This window comes from Nelusetta ayraudi, unplaced genomic scaffold (genome assembly GCF_046127955.1).
Source record: "Nelusetta ayraudi isolate G7.1 ecotype Tasmania unplaced genomic scaffold, CSIRO-AGI_Nayr_v1 ptg000017l, whole genome shotgun sequence".
NCBI lineage: Eukaryota > Metazoa > Chordata > Actinopteri > Tetraodontiformes > Monacanthidae > Nelusetta > Nelusetta ayraudi.
Genome location: NW_027466067.1, coordinates 3,380,001 through 3,397,500, shown reverse-complemented (window position 1 = coordinate 3,397,500; position 17,500 = coordinate 3,380,001). Strand labels below are relative to the sequence as shown.

The window sequence follows — 17,500 nt, the reverse complement described above, 5'->3', positions numbered from 1 at the left end:
ACTGTCGGAGCCCAGCGCTGGCGCAGGCCGCCTCCGCGGTGGGTCCTTAAAGGGCCATGGCCGGATCGCCGGCACTCGACTGAGCCTCAGTCAGTAGCCGGCACTGAGCGAAAAGGACAGTTGAGGACAAGACTTCAGTGTCCGCAGCCTGCTGCTGCTGAGGGACGACAGAACCTCAACATTAAGGAGTAGTTTCTGTCTCCAGGCCTCTGGAGGTTTACATCCATCCATAACTGATTGAGGATTAAAAGGAAATAATAATAACAAGCAGTGATATTAAATGTCACCTTGCATTTCTGAATGGTAAGTAAAAGTTCACTGGTCCATGAGGCAAATGGGGCTGTTTACTTCTTCAGAGCCTTTTGAGATTCGTATCCCAGCCAAAGAGACCCCACCGGGGGCACAGTTGACTCACTTTCAATCTTTTAATGTCTCTCAGTGAGATCACGATAGATTGAAATATCTGAGCTGTCACTTATTATTTGTTTTTATAAAGGGAGTTCAGAGACTTTGTTATTCCCTGGAGTGTTAATGTAGGTTGAATTGTTCTTGGGGCATCAAGGATGCTGTCAGAACCACCCGAAAATAGAAACATTTAAAGGCAGTCTACTGAAGAGGTTTCAAATGTAACCAAAACAATGGAGCTGCTATAGGCGACCTGGTTAGAAGTTATTTTGTTAGCAGGAAAATCGTGGCATAGGCTCGGCGGTGTGGTGGCAGTCCAAGTATGAGTGGCGTTCTAGACGGCTTTAAGAGAATTTTCCAAAACTGTTCTGTGACGACAAGGCAAATTGCAACGGTACTTCTTACTAAAATAATAGGAGTTGTATAAAAATCTCGAACAAAACTCTGGTATTTACTGGGATGGTGTTAACAGGGACCTTGGTCACCTCTGGTGGCGACGGGTCATCAGATGAGCACCAGGCATTCAGAGACAGCTCGAAGGGGGTGTGCTGCTCCTCTACCCTGACGATCTCATTTGAACAGCACTCTCACACCAACTGGTGTCAAAGGGCCTGAGGACCTGTTATGTAATTCCTCACAAATTAGCCAAATTCAAGACCGGCACTTAGACCATTCAAACAAGTAGAAAACACATAATGGGTTCTTTTTGAGTCTTGAGAAAAATTACACAACATTAAATGTCAATTTATGAAAGACATCCAATTGGATTTTATATGGTTACGGTTCTAATTTGGCCCGATTCATGGTTTAGAATAGTTAAATGGATTAGACGAGGGGTAAATAAAGCATCGCTTATGTACAGCTCTATCAATCCTGACGTATGGGGATGCCAATAAACACTGTGGGGACACTTCACTTTCTCTCTATGAAATGCTTTGTACCAGCATTTTTAAAAAGAAAACTAAGATGTAAAACTAAGAACAACTTAAATTCAGGACTCTGAATTCCATTTCCTGAAGATCAACTACATTCCACACAGTAATTTGGTCCGTATCCTCATAGTGTAATGGCTACATTTATTCCAGAGCAAATACTTAAAGAAATCTGTATGAAATAAACCAATTGTTTTTTTTAAAGTTAAATCCTTTGTAAATCGAATGCCATGAACCAGCAGGAAGGCCAAAGCCCCCCCGCCCCCCCACCCCCTTTTTTCTTTCAATAAGTGGTTGAAAAGCATGAATGGTGAGAAAGTTGCATTTTCTCATGCAACTTTCGAGCACACATGCAAGGTATTTCTTCAGCGAGCTGACGGGAACCTCATTCATGATTCTGCAACAGAATAGGGAAAAGGAAGAAGTCTGCATCCTTGTAACCGCCTCGTTCTCTCTTCCTCTTTTTTGTCCAAAATTAGAAAGTAGAGGACGTTCTGGCCGTAGCATGTCGCAAGTCTTTGAAATTGCAGCAGAAATGAAAAAAAAAAAAACCAAACAACATTCCTCATCTTAACAGAGAGGTGTCAAGTGCAGCCCTTCTCCTCTCTGAATTGGTTTGTTTGACCTTCACCGTATGCAGATGATGCACTAAATGTGGTTGAAAGCTGAGATGACCACACAGAATTTGAGGTGTGAGGCTCCAAACAGCCAATTCACTGAGGTTAGCACGATGTGTCACGCATACAACGGCGTTTCCATCCCGGAACATCTCCAGGTTTGGTGGAGTGGGGACTGGGGCATGTCGCTGAAAACCACTTTGTTTACCAGTGATCAACCAAATGTTTGTTAAAGAGGTGAATCCGAAATATTTTTGGAACGTAGCATTGCTGTTCCACTGCTTAAAGCGACGTAATCACGGTAACTGTCAAAGACGGCTGGACTTGTGTTGTATCTCCACAGCTCTCAATCAAGATGTTCTGTGCTGTGGAGACAAAGCACTCAAATCATTCAGAAGGGAGAGTTCTGCCAACATGGCGCCGCCATATCCTGCCCCCTTTCACCAACGAAGGAAAGTTATCGGCCAATCGTGCGTTGTTTCAACTGGCGATTGAGCGCAGTAGCTTTTTATGACAGATGACAGGTGCGATATAGAACGTCCTTGAGCTAGCTAGTTCAGCTGGTTTCTAAATCGTTAGCTAGCCAACCGATCAGCATCCTTACTGGAGTAAGCAAAATAAACGTAATGTGACATTGCGGTACGGTTTATTGTTTCTTGTCTTATTTCACTGGTGATCATGTATATAATCTTTCATTCTGGACCTTCAGTCTGTTAAATAATGAATCAATCTATCTAATCTATATGTTTATTTTGCACCAGTGTCACATCAGATCTCTGGTAGAATTGTGCCCGCCATTCATTCATATGGTCTGCTCTCTGGTCTCCTCGAGCCTTTCATTGGCGTTGCCAAAATGGCCAACAAGTGGCAGGACTCGCCTCGAAGGACTGTGACTGCATCCTATCATCCGAGTCCAACACTTTAATAGCCACCAGAGATGAGCAAGTACTTGGCAAGGCACGAGAAAACACTACCAAGACTGGCAGAGATATTTGGCTATTCTTCCTTTGTATTTAATAGATTTAAAAGATGAGATTTGTTTGCGTAGCCTGCTCCTTTGAAATTAGATCAAAGATTCACTGCGGCTCCCTGCAAATCTTCCTACAGTTTTTTTTGTTGTTTTTTTTGTTGGTACAATTAGAGCGCTTCTCTTCTAAAAATAATTTTCTCGACATTTCACGCTTGATTCTGCGTGAACAAAGCGGCAAACACGAGTGCCAGCAGGGAGCATGATCTGCCGCCGGCTGCGGGCGGCTCCACTCCACCTGCTGAGGCACCGGCCTGCCCCACTTATGGTATGATTATCTAGTTACACTGCGTCTATTGACACTCAGCCAATATTGTACACTGACACAAACAAAACACTCTATGGTACGGAGCAGCAGTTAATCCCCTGCGGGCCCGCGAACACAGATGCTCCTTTGTGCGATTGAACACCCGCTCAGCCCCATGGAAACATTTTCTCTCTCTCTCTCTCTCTCTCTCTCTCTCTCTCTCTCGCCCTCTCTCTCTCTGTCCTCAAGTGTCGCATCACATGATGTTTCTTCCGGTTGTTTATTGCATTATCTTGGGCAGGAGCTCCGCTAGGTTTTAATTTCACAGCTCATAGCACAGCTCCGTTTGGGAACATTTTGTTCCGGGATGCATTTCATTGTCGGGCTAGATTTGGCGGCAAAGCTGACACTCCGCTCTGCAATGGTGACAGAATGAACGTCAGCGATTTCGCACTTGTAAACTCTCAATCAGTTGCGTGCAAGAGGCCCCTTGTCAGTCATGCTGATATCTTGGAGTTAAGTAATAAAAAAATGTATTTTTTCGAAATATGAATTATACGACTTCCGCTTGTGCTCCTCGTGACAATGACGACTAAACTCAGACGTTCAAAAGCATTGAAAGAGAAGAAATGCTCTGATTGTCTCACACATCCAGCTTTACTCATCAACATGTGGCTGGTATTAAATGCTCCTTTTGAGCTATGCGGATCGGACACATCATTAGGTCTGTCGGCTTTGTGTTTCTTTTGCTAATGTAGCGGTTTGCTAACGCCTCTCGACTCTGCAGGCGACATTGTTATTTTAGTTGCACAAATACACAGTGGCCTTTTACGACGCCGTGAACTATGCTGTGTAAAACATGTAATAGGTGCATGTGAACGAAATTAGGTATTTCAGGTCACTATTGGAGTCAATGTTCTGTTTGCTACTTTGAGCACTTTCAATGCAGCTGACCGACGACCGAGTTTTACCTTCCCTTCGCTAATGCTATTCATGAACTGCAGCTGCGCAAGGTAAATTCAAAGGACCGAACTTGCAACTACTTGGGACAAACAGAGAGAGAGAGAGACGTCAGCTGCATTGTTACAGTGACATTATGGGATTATAGCTTCTTTTTTCCTCCCTTAAAATATCTACTTCCTTCTCACGGCTGATTGTTAACCACCCCCTAAGCCCTCGGTCTTCGCCTTTTTTTTTTTATAACACAAAAGAAGTTCAGTAACCTGAGAAAAAGCCTCTCAAGCTTTTTGATCCTCTGATTTACGAACTTTTCCTCCTACGGACGCGTATATCATCTCATGTAGACCTGGATGCTGTGGACACACACGTTTCTGTTTCCATCCTGTCAGCAGGCTGAACAGATGTGCACAAGAGAGCCAATCAGACGAGGCAGATGGACACACAGAGCGGGAGGATCTCACATGTGAACTACATGTGGAGAGACAGAGGAGAACAGGGCGTCATCTGAGTCCAGCCGCAGTTTCTGGAGCTGCTGGCAGCTCCTCCACATTCCCGGCGTTCCCTGAAATTGGAACTGTGCGAGATTCTAGGAACTTCAGGAACGAGCCGGGAGGAGTTGGAGGAGTGGAAACAGGGTGGGATATCAAGGTTAGTGTGGTGGAGTGGTGTTACCAGAGGACTTTTTTTGGGACTGCATGCGGGAGGAAAGAAAGGGGAAGGCAGGCAAGCAGAATTCTGCACTTTCATCCAGTTTCCACAGTTTTCTCGCTCTCATAATGTCGCACAGTTGGTTGCATCACGCATGCAATGAGCCTGTTGAAACTCAATGAAGGACTGTACAGCTTGAATTTACTGGCCGACTTGAATGGAATGTATCTCGTACCACAACTTGTTGAGGAATTTGATTTGAATTGGCCTCTGCAAAGGGACATCACTTCTTCAGAAAGCAGTGCCATTTATTTAAAAATAAACTTGGCGTTAACATATGCTATGTCCGCTAGTAGAACACTGTAGATGGCTTTCAGTGTTGGGGAAACAATTTCACACCTACCGGTGAGCCACTACTGCCCCCTAGCAATCCTTCATGCAGAAATCGCGCCCCCTAAAAGAAAAATGAATGTGTGAGTCTCAGGTCGGGATTGTAAATTAAATCCCCTCCCCACCCCCCAAAAAAAACGGAGACCTTTGTCAAGGATTTGAATAGAAACTGTTCCTTCTTTTGTTTGTTTTGTTCTCCACAAGATGACCAACAATGAAAGCAGAACCACCACTGGACTTCCTTCCACTTAGCAAAAGTGTCAAGCGCACGCGGACACACAAATACAGAAGCTTTGCAAAATGTGGGCTGTGATGATCTGCAGCAGTGTGCGGCTTCATGTCGCACACTGCAAACAATGAACAACGGGTGGGATCATGCTACCAGACATGCTAAATATGTATATTAAATTGTGTGTCCATGACTATCATATGAACAATGGTACTTTTTTGTGTGTGGCTTTGCTATTGCCGTTCTCATCATCATCATCATCATCATCATCATCATCACAATCGACCAAACCGTGTTGACCAATCACCTTTGCCGCAGTCTGAGATGCTACAGTGGACCCTCCTGGGGAGGAGGAGTGTTCCAGACTGCATTCGAAGTTACAGCAGGATGTCCTTATGAAGTAAAGCACAACACCGTCTAGTTTGGACCCAGAGATGTGGTTGTTCAAGGTAGAATCAGATATACATGTAGTCTGATCAAGTATAAAGTGTATAACAGTATTTCATATAAAGGGTCTTTGCAATTAGTGGAACACTGTGGACCCCCCCCCCCCCACACACACACACACACACACACACAAAAATCATTTGTAGCCTCAGAAAATGTGTTTTTCACAATTCATTGACCGATATTGATTGGCTGTACCAGTGAAATACAACTGGGGTTGCCTGCCCAGCACCCTCTCGGAATACCGCACCTGCCCCAGAGCGGACAGGCTTGTTGCTTCACAGTCCTCCATCCAGCCAAGGGTGTTGTGTCAGTGGCAGAGGTTGCCGTTCTTCCCATGATAAGTCAGCGCATCGTAAAAAAAAAAAAAAAAAAAAAAAGTATTTTTGGAAGCATCTTAATAAGGTAGACACATTGCATGGTGTTGCTTTAAGGGAGGGCTGAAGTCAGACAGACAAGTGGGTCACACAGGGCGACGACACAGGTCTCCTGCTGTTTGCAGCCTCGTTCGTCCACCTCACATCAACACCCAACCCAAGCAGGTAACCTTTAGAAAAGGGAACCGCATCGAGTGCAGCGGGTTTCGACACACGCGTGAAGCCGGAAACTGGGAAATGGTGAATTCCGGGAGCTTTCAGAACATCACTAGCACGTGTGACTGCTGGCGCTGGAGACAGAGACGTCTGTCATTTCATTCCAGGCTCGTCTTCTTTTCCTCTGTCCTCATTTCACGTTGGAGGTCATCAAGTGTTCCCGAACAGCGGATGAGATTAATCTGATTTAGGCTGAACATGCTGAGCTTTGATGTGTTTTTTTTATTTTTTTTATTTTGGAATTGTTCAATTTATTTATTTATTCATTTATTTATTCACATCAGATGATACCAGTTATGAACAAAAGCAATTTTATGCCGCACACACACACACACATTTGGATATGTTTGGATGCTTATATCCTCCCCCTTGGCCATATTTGGCAGCCTATTGCTCCTGTGCACGCGCGTGTACACACACACACACACACACACACACACACACACACACACACATTCCCCTGCTGTTCCCTCTCTCTCCATGACCGGGCTTGTACCCAAGAACCTGATGACCCCACAACAGCCGACACATCTTCGCTCAGCGCTCCTTCAGGTTCACTGGGTGATACTCTCTGGATCTGAGGCTGCAACGCTCTCTCTGGACAGCTGGTTGGCGGCAGTTTTTTTTTTTTTCTTCTTCTCACTCCCTTCGTTGTGTCAGTCACTAAGCTAGAAAATAAAAGTGTATTCCACGTGAAGAATATTTATCCTGAAAGGCTTCGCGATAATGCAGCTGTACTTTTGCGAGTGAACTAATGTCGCCTTATCTACAGCGTCAAATTCTGTGTGGTAAATGTTGTCTCGGCTGTATTAATTGTCTGCCTTGCCACAATGCAAGACAGTAGCGACATTTAAATCAGGTGTCAAAACCGTAGCGGACGCTCGGTTCTTGCAATATCAATATCGGCTACGCTGCCTTTACGATCGCTTTGGCTGGCTAACTGAGTTTCAGCTCGCTAAGTCGTGTGCTCCTATAGAGTCTTGACTCCGTTGAGACCCCATGGCCCTGATGGCTTTGAAATGATGGTTTGTGGGTGAAAAGCTGCTCACTCCTCCTCAAAAAGGTCAAATGCCCGTGAGCAACTGTTGAACGTTGAATTCAAGTCAAACTGGAACATTACGTGCTTCTGTCCCAGTGATGCACAGTGAACTCCTTTAGTCCCGACCATGTGTTTAAGCTGAGCGCGGGCCAGTGCCAATTGGACAGCCGTCCAGCAGCATCTGGCCCCGCCCACACACATGCTGCTGCGGTGTGCCTCGCCGTCCTCTCCGAGAATAAATGTGCTACTATGTCATCACTGAGGATACGATCTGTGTAACGCAGCCGAGCGGGTCAGCTCGGTGAAATCCAAAACTCACTCTATTTCAGGAGGGAATGTGCTCGCGGGAGCTTGACACTCTTGCGACCAAAATAATAAATTTCAAAATAAAAAAAAAAATAAAAAAAGAGATTTGTCAGCGTGCGTCACCGGCGTCAACACCTGACTCTGCTCTTTAGGCTCCACAGCTCAAGTGTTCGTATGCAATATATAGCACATGGAGAAATCCAGTTCAGGAGCTTGACACCGGACCGGGACTCTAGTTCCAAGTATGTACAACTGCACTTTGACAGCATGTAATATAATACAGATAGGTAGATATGTGTTTTCAAAGATCTCTTAGAAAGTGTATTTCAATTACGACCTCAGGCGGAGTCCATGTCTTACTCGGAATTTAGTTGCACACATTTAGTAGAATGTGAATTCCCTTCAAAAATAGACGACATTGACACCTCCCGGTCAGTAGGTGTCCCACTCACCGATGCCTTGTTATTCTAAACCTTTGTGGTTGAGTAATCATTTTTGATAACAAATACAGAAAAATCAGCTTTGATGTCCATCTCTGTCACACACATTGAACAAATTATTACACATAGCTGGATGTTTTGTATGCGGTAATGTAGCTAGTTTGGGGTTCAGACTCCTGGGATTGCGACTGCTGTTAGTTGTTTTCTCGTTTCATTTAGAACCTTCTGCTAGGGAGCTCATTGGTGCTAACATTAGTTGGCAAACTTCTGCTTACTTTCAGCTTAGACGGAATGGAACTGCTGAACAACATGTTGACCTCACTTTGGCTCTTTTGTTGGTCCATAATTGAAACATATTGCTAAGTGAACCCGTACTTTTTTTTTTTTAACAATGTCTCCAGTAAACCAAGAGCCTCTGAGGTCAGTGATGGCACGTATGGGTTTTCCTCGCTTTTCCACGACGGCCTAGTCTAGTCGGGGCGACTCTACTCCTTGTACTAGGTACTGCTTTAGTACCTTCGTAGTCAGGTTCCCGAGCAAGCAGAGTCGAGGTGGTGAATGTTACATCACCAGAGTGCAGAGTGTTCCAATCACTACAGACAATGCAATCAATACATACAGTTTGCACAAAAACTTTTACATTTGTGAATAAGTAACAGAAATTAGCGCTAATGCTAATACCTTAAAATTTTAGCTAAATTCCCCCAAGATGCTGCATAACGAAGTACTGGTGCTCCATAGTCAAGTATTAGTGTAATGTTCAAGTGAATTAGTGGTGTTTTTATTACACACTCTGACTTAAAGTGATACTGTTATGTGAATGAATAAATGTGTGTGTGTATATGTATATATAGCTCTTTAATTAAGTAGACTTGGACAGTCCTGGATTCAGCCAAGTGAGTGTTTACCTTTCAGTTTACAGTGAACATGTAGCTTTAATATGATTCCCAGGTATTTACAGCAGGAAGCCACTCGGCCAGTAAACTGCAGCGCTGCGTGGACCACAGCTGAAGGGACTCCTTGATCCGCTCGAGAGTTTCGGCCTCGCCGCGCACAAATATTAAACTCACATCGGAGTCAAAAAGCCAGATGATGAAACATAGACTCTGACTGCTCCCTCCTCCTGCTGCTGCTGCTGGAGAGAGCCTTATACAGAGCTCTTTGAAGGAACACACACAGACACGCACGCGCACACACACACACACACACATAGTCCGGCCAACACAGCTGACGTGGCATCCACTCGGCACGTGTGTAGACGGAGAGAGAGAGAGAGAGAGAGAGAGAGAGAGAGAGAGAAAAAGAGCGAGGGGGAGAGAGAGAGAGACTTCTCAGCTGGAGGGATTGGAAAGGGAGGTCTGCGTCTATAGTTCAAACTTCCTTCTCTTGTGCACACGTGCACGATGCACACACACAGACTCACGTTTTGAGTTTGGTGGGGGCAGGGGAGGGTGGGAGGGACCGATGCAACAAGCATCAGCAGATGCTGGCAGGGAGACTCTTACTCACACACACTCACACACACACACATGACGCACCACTGATGCATCGTAGTGGACAGAGGTGCAAACACAAACACTGTTGAAGATGAGCAGTTAAAGCAGGAGCAGGAAACAGCTGATTGTCATTCACATGTGCAAGATCACTTTTTGTATGAAGTGATTGAATGAATTTGTCAATTATAAACTTCTCATTCATTCATCTTCTATACCCGCTTATTCCTATTCAGGGTCACGGGGGTCTGCTGGAGCCTATCCCAGCTGTCTTAGGGCGAAGGCAGGCGACACCCTGGACAAGTTACCAGTTCATCGCAGGGCCACATAGAAACAAACGACCATTCACACTCACATGCACACCTACAGACAATTTAGAATGTTCAATTGACCTCACCTGCATGTTTTTGGAGTGTGGGATGAAGCCGGAGAACCCGGAGAGAACCCACGCAGACACAGGGAGAACATGCAAACTCCACACAGAAAGGTCCCAGGCCCGGGCCCCAGAATCGAACCCACGACCTTCTCGCTGTGGGGCGGCAGCGCTAACCACTGCGCCACCGTGTCGCCCCCAATCAATGCATCTGAAGGAAAAAAAAGTCACATGAACACATTTGCACTAATAGGAAAAATTATGCAGTTATCAACCAACTCTGCTGACAGTAAAATAACTGAGTAAGTAAGTAGTAAGTAATCATTTGAAAGATTTTTGGTGGGAATTTTAGCTCAATTCAAATCATAAATATCATTGTTCCAGGATTTGGGCCATTTTTGATTTCCTGGCCTTGATTTGGGCAGAATTGTATTTATTCCTCAAACCAATGAAGTGTGTTGTGGTTTGTCGCTTGAGATACTTTACCTTTTACCATAAAGATCAACCAGTGAGATCAACTAGCGCACGCATTATGGCCATTTCACACATATTAACAATGAAAAAAAAACATTTATATGACAGCAGCTTAATGCCACACAGCCATCATTTAGTATCACACACGCCTGTGAACAACTGGAGCCCAACACTGATCTGCTAACTTGATGCTGTGAGTCCGGAACTCCTGCTAGCAGAAACAGCTGTGTCCAGACCTGCTAGCGAGCCAGCGTGCAGCTGTTGTGGCTGTCACGCTAACTAACTCTCTGTTGGAGTGAATATGCACAGCACGGCTTCTGTTAAGTTGTCGGACAGAGGAATTTTTGTTTTTGTTTTCCTCGTCTCGTGCGCTTATTGCATTTCAGGCCGGCTTGCCCCAGGCTGAAAGCACTTTAGCAGCCAGGACAGGAGGGGCGTCAGGAGCCGCTGCCATTGGCTGTTTACCTTCTTATGGCTCGGGTTCATCAGTTTGCTTTAACTGAGCCACTTTACTTGGCTACAATGATGATTTTGAAGTGTGAAATTTATAATGTGACTCAGACGCTTTATCATATTATATCCCTGTTTTTTTGTTAGTTTAGCAGGAGATACTTGCAAGAGCTTTCTCAGCAGAAGTGTTGTTTTCCCAGTTAAACAGAAGTAATGGTAAAAAGAGATCAGCCTTTGTTGGACACATAGACATCACAATAGTTGTGTAAGAAACCTAAGTAAAATGAAACTTTGGTCATTTTCATTTAGAAAAGATGTTTTGGGAGGGAGGGGGGGGGGGTCAATCTGCTCCATTAATTGCTTCCCATCATCTCCCTGCTGAACACTGAGTATTGTTCTCTCCAGCCTGCGTATTTTATAATTAATCTTACAGAGTCTGATTTTCTGTTGCGAGAGACTTTTGGGAAAAACCCTGATGTGCAACAACGCAACTGAACTTCCACACTCTCGAAAACACACGTGTCAGCAGTCTGACCGCAATCAGACAAACCTTTTGTGCACACGGACCCCCAATTATTTATAGGCCCCAAATGAAGAAGCTTGTGATCAGATTGAACTTTTAAAACAAAAAAACAAAAAAACAAGGTCTGCTTTTCTAGTAAAACCCTGGACTTCCCTGCTGCTGCTGCCAACTGAGTCACCTCCTTGTCGTTCTTCCACATCCAAATAACAGAGGGGAATATCAGCGTCAGGAGTGACTCTACCTTCCTCATCTGTAAATAAATTAGGCTGCTGCCGATGTTACGCAACGGCTGGCTGCAGGACGGACTGCGACTTTGGTGCCAAAACACTTCTCCGCCTGAACGAGGTGAACGTGTCAATGACTCAAATGTGAATGTGACAGACGCTGACAGTTCTGGTCCTGTCGAACCTGCAACCTCAGGATGTTTGCACACTGAGTCGAGTCAGTGCTGTGACAAATACTTTGTTAGTCAGTTTAAACATCAAGTTCTGGTTTGAATCATGACGCAGCAGATACAGATTCGTTATGTCTGTGTTTGGTGCAGTTTGCTGCTTTTTGCGCAAGTGATTTGCAAAGCATTACACATTACATTCACCGATCCCTCATTAAAAGCTCCGGTCTGAATTGTTTGCAGCCGGTCAGAATATGACCGGCCAATCAGCTGCTCTTTGAGGGGAGAGTGGGGTGACCAGCTGCCTGGTAAACACAGGCAGCTACAGCAAGCTTATAAACAAAGGCAGCATCTGCGGTGACAGAAGTTCTATCAGAACTGTAGCGTTTTCCTGAGTGGGAGACGAGGAAACACTGTTTTTCTGTACCTTCATCGTACCGGCATCGCCAAGAGTCAGTGAAATACTGACAGCACCTGTTTTCAGCAGCTGTGGCTCAGCTGGGTTAGTGGGTCACGAACTGATGATCGGCGGGTTGGCGGTTCAAATCCCGGCTCCAACTGTCCACGTGTCCGAAGTGCCATTGGGCAAGACACTGAGCCCTAAATTGCTCCCAGTGGGTGTACACGTGAATGAGAGGCCATTGTAAAGTGCTTTGGGGTACCGTGAAGGCACTGGAAAACGCTGTGTAAGTGCAATTTACTATTGACCTCCATTAGCATTTTCACCAGGCCTTTCCCAGAGGATGAGTGAAATCAACCCAACTGCTATTGAGCAAAAGCTCCATCCAACCTTTCAGGTTATTGCAGTGGCAGCAAACAGGGAAATCATGACTCTGATGTCTTTAGAATGAATATTTCATTTGTAATTTAATATACTTCAGAAAAACTGACAGCAGGATTTGAACGGCTCCGGCGCAGACGTCTCCCATCACAGAAGCCTTGGTTGGATTCCCTCTATGCTCTGGTCCTAATGACTCTTTTGTGCTCTCAGCATTCATCAGCGTGAAGGTTCCGCAGACTTGCTTTCTGCCCGTATTACGTCATCGCATCGCGGCGGGCGCAAAGACCACATCAAGTGAAACCCGGCACGCCGCAGACCCCGAGTCTGCTGCCCAAATGCGGTCGACTAATGAGGCGCACGGTCAGAAAATCGAATTGGCTTGTCAAACATCATGAGGCTCGAGGAACCCAAGTTGAAGATGGAGTCGTGTTGTTGAGTTGCCAGCTGACAAAGGGGTGGCATGTGTTTTTAGAGAAAGCGTTCGCGTCGGTCAAACCCGCTGCTGCTGCTGCTGCTGCTGCTACGGCCCATTTATCAGAATCCTAAATATTTCTCGTGATTCACCAGGATGCGGCCAAGATTGTAAAACCCGGAGCAGCCTCGGCGTGAGTCAGAGGAGCTCACAGTGGTTAGACGACTTTTTCCAATTTGGTTTTTTTTCCTGCAGAGGAAGTGAAGAAGCGCGGGACGGCGCCGTGAGTCAAGCTCACGGGTCCACGCTGCGAGGGAAGTGCGCCATCTCTCTCCAAAAGCGTCCACATCTGGCTGGCGCTCGCAGGAAATCGGAGCGGGAAGTTTACGGCTCAGTACCCCCCCCCCCCATTCGAACACCACCTCCAGCGTGGTGGACTCCATCACGCTGGAGGTGCGGGACTCAGATCCTCCACCCATCACAGGCGCCAACATCTGGGTGCGTTTTCAGGAACTCCTGCCTTTGCAGAACCGTGACATTAACTTTATTTTGACCGATTAAATTTCTAACCCTGTGCAGTCTGGCCTATAATAGAAATAAACAAAGCGGATTGGGACTCGATTTTATTTTTGAACATTATATTTAAATGATGTGGGGTTTCCAGTGGAGATATCCCCAAGCAAAGATCATTTTATCGCCGGGAAAACTTTGTCAACTGGGTGTGCTGAAATAAATCTAAAAAATTGTTATCATTGGCAAAAAAAAAAATGAGTTGAATAGGATCAGCGTGTGTGATTCAGGTATAAATCAGCTGTCGTATGTCACTGGCTGTGACCAGCGGCGCCTCTGTCCCCAAGCTGCAGCTTATATTTATGGGCCGGTCGATAGCAGCGTTTAAATCACCAGTGTGAATCTGCACTTAGGCACTGATTCACTCTGAAATATAGTCATTAAAATTCCACACTAACAACAGTTATGCGCATCCTGGAAAACCAAAAAAAAAGAAAAAAAGAAAAAAAAAGAAAATGTCCACCAGCTAACCAAATGTGGGAGCCACCGATGTCTGGATGTCTCCCGGACCAAATGAGTGCTCATTTCAGAGCGGTTCACCACCCACTGCAGAGTGGAGTGACTGAGTTCAGACACAGGGGAGGACGAAGACGAGGGACCGGCCGCCTGGTTCCCGGCAGGCTGGGGAGGGAGGGAGTGAGAGAGAGAGGGAGAAAGGGGGGGGGGAGAGAGAGAGAGAGAGAGAGAGAGAGAGAGAGAAAGAGAAAGAGAGGCAGGGAGAGAGAGAGGCAGTGAGAGGGAGAGAGAGAGAGGCAGAGAGAGGGAGAGGGAGAGAGAGGCAGAGAGATCACTTTATGGGGTTAAGCCTCTTCCTGCCTCCACTTTCAGTTCTGAATCACAAAGCAACACATCTGCTCAGCAGAACCACTGACTACGCCTTTCCTTTCTCAACTACTAGCATCGAGTCAGAAAGGGTGTGTGTGTGTGTGTGTGTGTGTGAAGGGTCACACTGTGTGTGTAAATCCCAAAGCCAACATCCGTCGCTGGTAGATCCCAGCTGATAGAGCGGCAGCGCACACTGATGGCATCTCAATCCACAGGAAGTTGTGTGTGTGTGTGTGTGTGTGTGTGTGTGTTTGTGTGTGGGTCCGGGGGAGTGGGGTTGTAGCCTGTGTCCATAAACAAAGACAACACACACACACACACACACACACACGTTAATATGCATTTCAATGGATTTTCTTTTCGTTTGCTCAGACGTTACTCACACCTTGATCTCACCTCAACTCATTAATTGCCTCTCATCTTACTTCCAAAATGACATGACGAATTGTTATGATAAAGTTTTGAGTCAAAGTGAGGACCAGTCAGAATGTCCCCACTGTGTTAGTTGGGTGCAACAGTCACTACGTTTACATGAAACACAACGATAATGAAAGAGTTTTCAACACATTTCCGAATAACGCGCAGATCTTTTGAGAAACTTTGTGGACTTGTGAAGGTGTTTCGAGCCTCCAGGAAGTAACTACGAGCCGCTGTATGAACTGGCGAGTTGTGCAGAGCACAGTGTCGTTACACTACTAACTAACTAACTTTTCTCGGAGAAGACAAATTGACTAAAAAGGTTCTCGGTTGTGTCCTCAGTTATACACAAACCCGTAGTAGCACCACATGTTGAAGGAGCTCGTGTCCTGAATGTTTTTGTTTCGAAATTCAAATTCCAATCGCTTTATCTGGGTGTCTCAGTCGGAGTTCTCAAACTCCGATCATCGTCGGACTAACGCGTTTACATGCACGTGAGTTGTCCAATCATAGTCGGACTAAGGCAATAATTCGTTTTTTCTCCAGTGTCATGTAAACCTACTAAGTGTTCCCGTCCTCATATTGCCCTATAACAAGAACACACACACACACACACACACACACACACACACACACACACACACACACACACACACACACACACACACACACACACACACAGTGGATCTGGACGGAGGTGATGGGAAGCAGACAGTTCTGGCTGGATCAGTGAGCTGTCAGGAGTGATTCCTCGTCCTCTACATTAAAAGGCCTCAGTGCAGTCATCTACCAGAACCCGCCCACTCCTTTTGCTTCAGATGTTCATGGTCATCAGCGGGATGAAGCGCTTCAAGATTCAGGAGGGTTTATGATCCCACATGTGGAACTTTGTTTGGTCCTTTTCTCCAGACATAAAAACAGCCCATAAAACAAGACAGAGACAGTAGTTAAGAGGGAAAAAGGACAAAGAGTGAAACCAAATAGAGAAAATCAATTCAAAGTCATAAAATGTCTTTTTAAATCAAAATACAAAATAAAAACTGCCAAGCAAAAATAATTTAATCCCCGCAATATAATACACCAGCTAATCAACTGTTCCCTGTAATTGTATTGATTTACATTCACAACTAATAGAACATTTTTATATCCAACTCAAATGATATATTCCAGTATTTTAAAGAACTTTGGTCTTCTAGTCATTTAGAATCATCTATGTTTAAACATCTGTGGAAAATGTTCAAAATATATTTCTAAGCTGTTGCAATCAGACATTTAACGTCATGCATCATTGCATAGTGTGCTATTATATTTGTAACATTATATGTTGGAATTATTATATTGAGTTGAGTGTATAAATGTACTGAATGTTACTATATGTAGTGCTTTTGGTGTATATTTGATGATCATCCTTGGGGGTGTTGAAAACCTTGTAAGCAAAGACTGTGTAACTCATTCAGTCTCATAAACAGTGACCTGGGGTGACCAGAGGGTGGTCAGCTGAAGGAACTGCCTTTGCGACCCTCATAAAGTTTGCGACCCATCCAGTCACAGGGATGGGAACTTGTGACCTGAGCTCGTCTTGCCGCAAAATTGGTTCAACAGGTCACACCGGAAGGAAGGATGGAGCATTTGGCTCACGGCCAAATAAGGACCTGCTTCCTCATTCATAAACAATGACATTAACACCACGTTTTCCTTGTCTTCTTTTCTTCATTAAAGGAACACGCGGTTTGGTAGCAGGATATCAGATAAAAGAACCAAATTAACAAAGCCTGAAGGAAATAGAAAACCATTTCTCCCTCAACTCATTTGGAATCTCTTCTGCTCCTCCAGTCGTAACAGAGGGCAACAATGACACAATGGCCTGTTTCAAGGCTCGTGGGTGAGGAAACCTCATCCCAAATGTATTCCCCCCCTCCCCCCCCCCCCCGCCCCCCGTTGCTGTAAACAGAAAAATACGACACCACAACTGAAACACGTCCAGGGAAATAACTCTTGCTTAAAAAAACAATGCAAGTGGCGGCAACGAGAGTGATGCTTGGAGATTAGAAACAAACCTCCCTGTTAGCAGTGGCGGTGACGATGACGGATGACAGCTGCCGTGGAACCTAAAAAATTCTGCCTTATCAGAGTTTGGGGAGCTCTTCCACAGAAACAGTGAGTCTCATCTGTTTACGCAGCAAAGCCAGGAACTTCTCAGCCCCTTCGAAGGAGAGCGAGGAGGGGAATCAAGCCCCGGCCTCGCTGAATGAAAACACGGGGAGGAATTCTCTCAGGAGGAAGGAGTCAGAAGTGGGTTCTCACTCAGCAGGTGACGTCAGACCGAGATCGAGGATTCCGGTACGAAGCACCACACTCCCTCGGATTTCTGTCTGATTCTCATCCCTTGACCCATCTCTCTGCCAACTCCCAACTTTCTGCACACCCACATCTCGGCAGACCGGTGTCACTGAGGCTCAAAGGCAGGCCAAGGCGGTTGTGAATTCTTGAATGCTGAGTTTTTAAAGTTGG

General features: G+C 45.4%; 1 long non-coding RNA gene across 2 annotated transcripts in view; it reads left to right on the top strand.

Moving 5' to 3' along the window:
• The window catches only part of LOC142887280 (uncharacterized), a 19,744-nt gene extending 5,946 nt beyond the window's left edge, over positions 1 to 13,798 (top strand). The window contains exons 2-3 of one of the 2 annotated variants that reach the window (XR_012926515.1): positions 4,578 to 4,836; positions 13,433 to 13,798. This is a non-coding gene — a long non-coding RNA (uncharacterized LOC142887280). Of the gene's footprint in view, positions 1 to 4,577; positions 4,837 to 5,430; positions 5,718 to 13,432 lie in introns of those variants that run through there. The other variant, XR_012926516.1, reaches the window with a different exon arrangement.
• Positions 13,799 to 17,500: the final 3,702 nt, after the last annotated feature.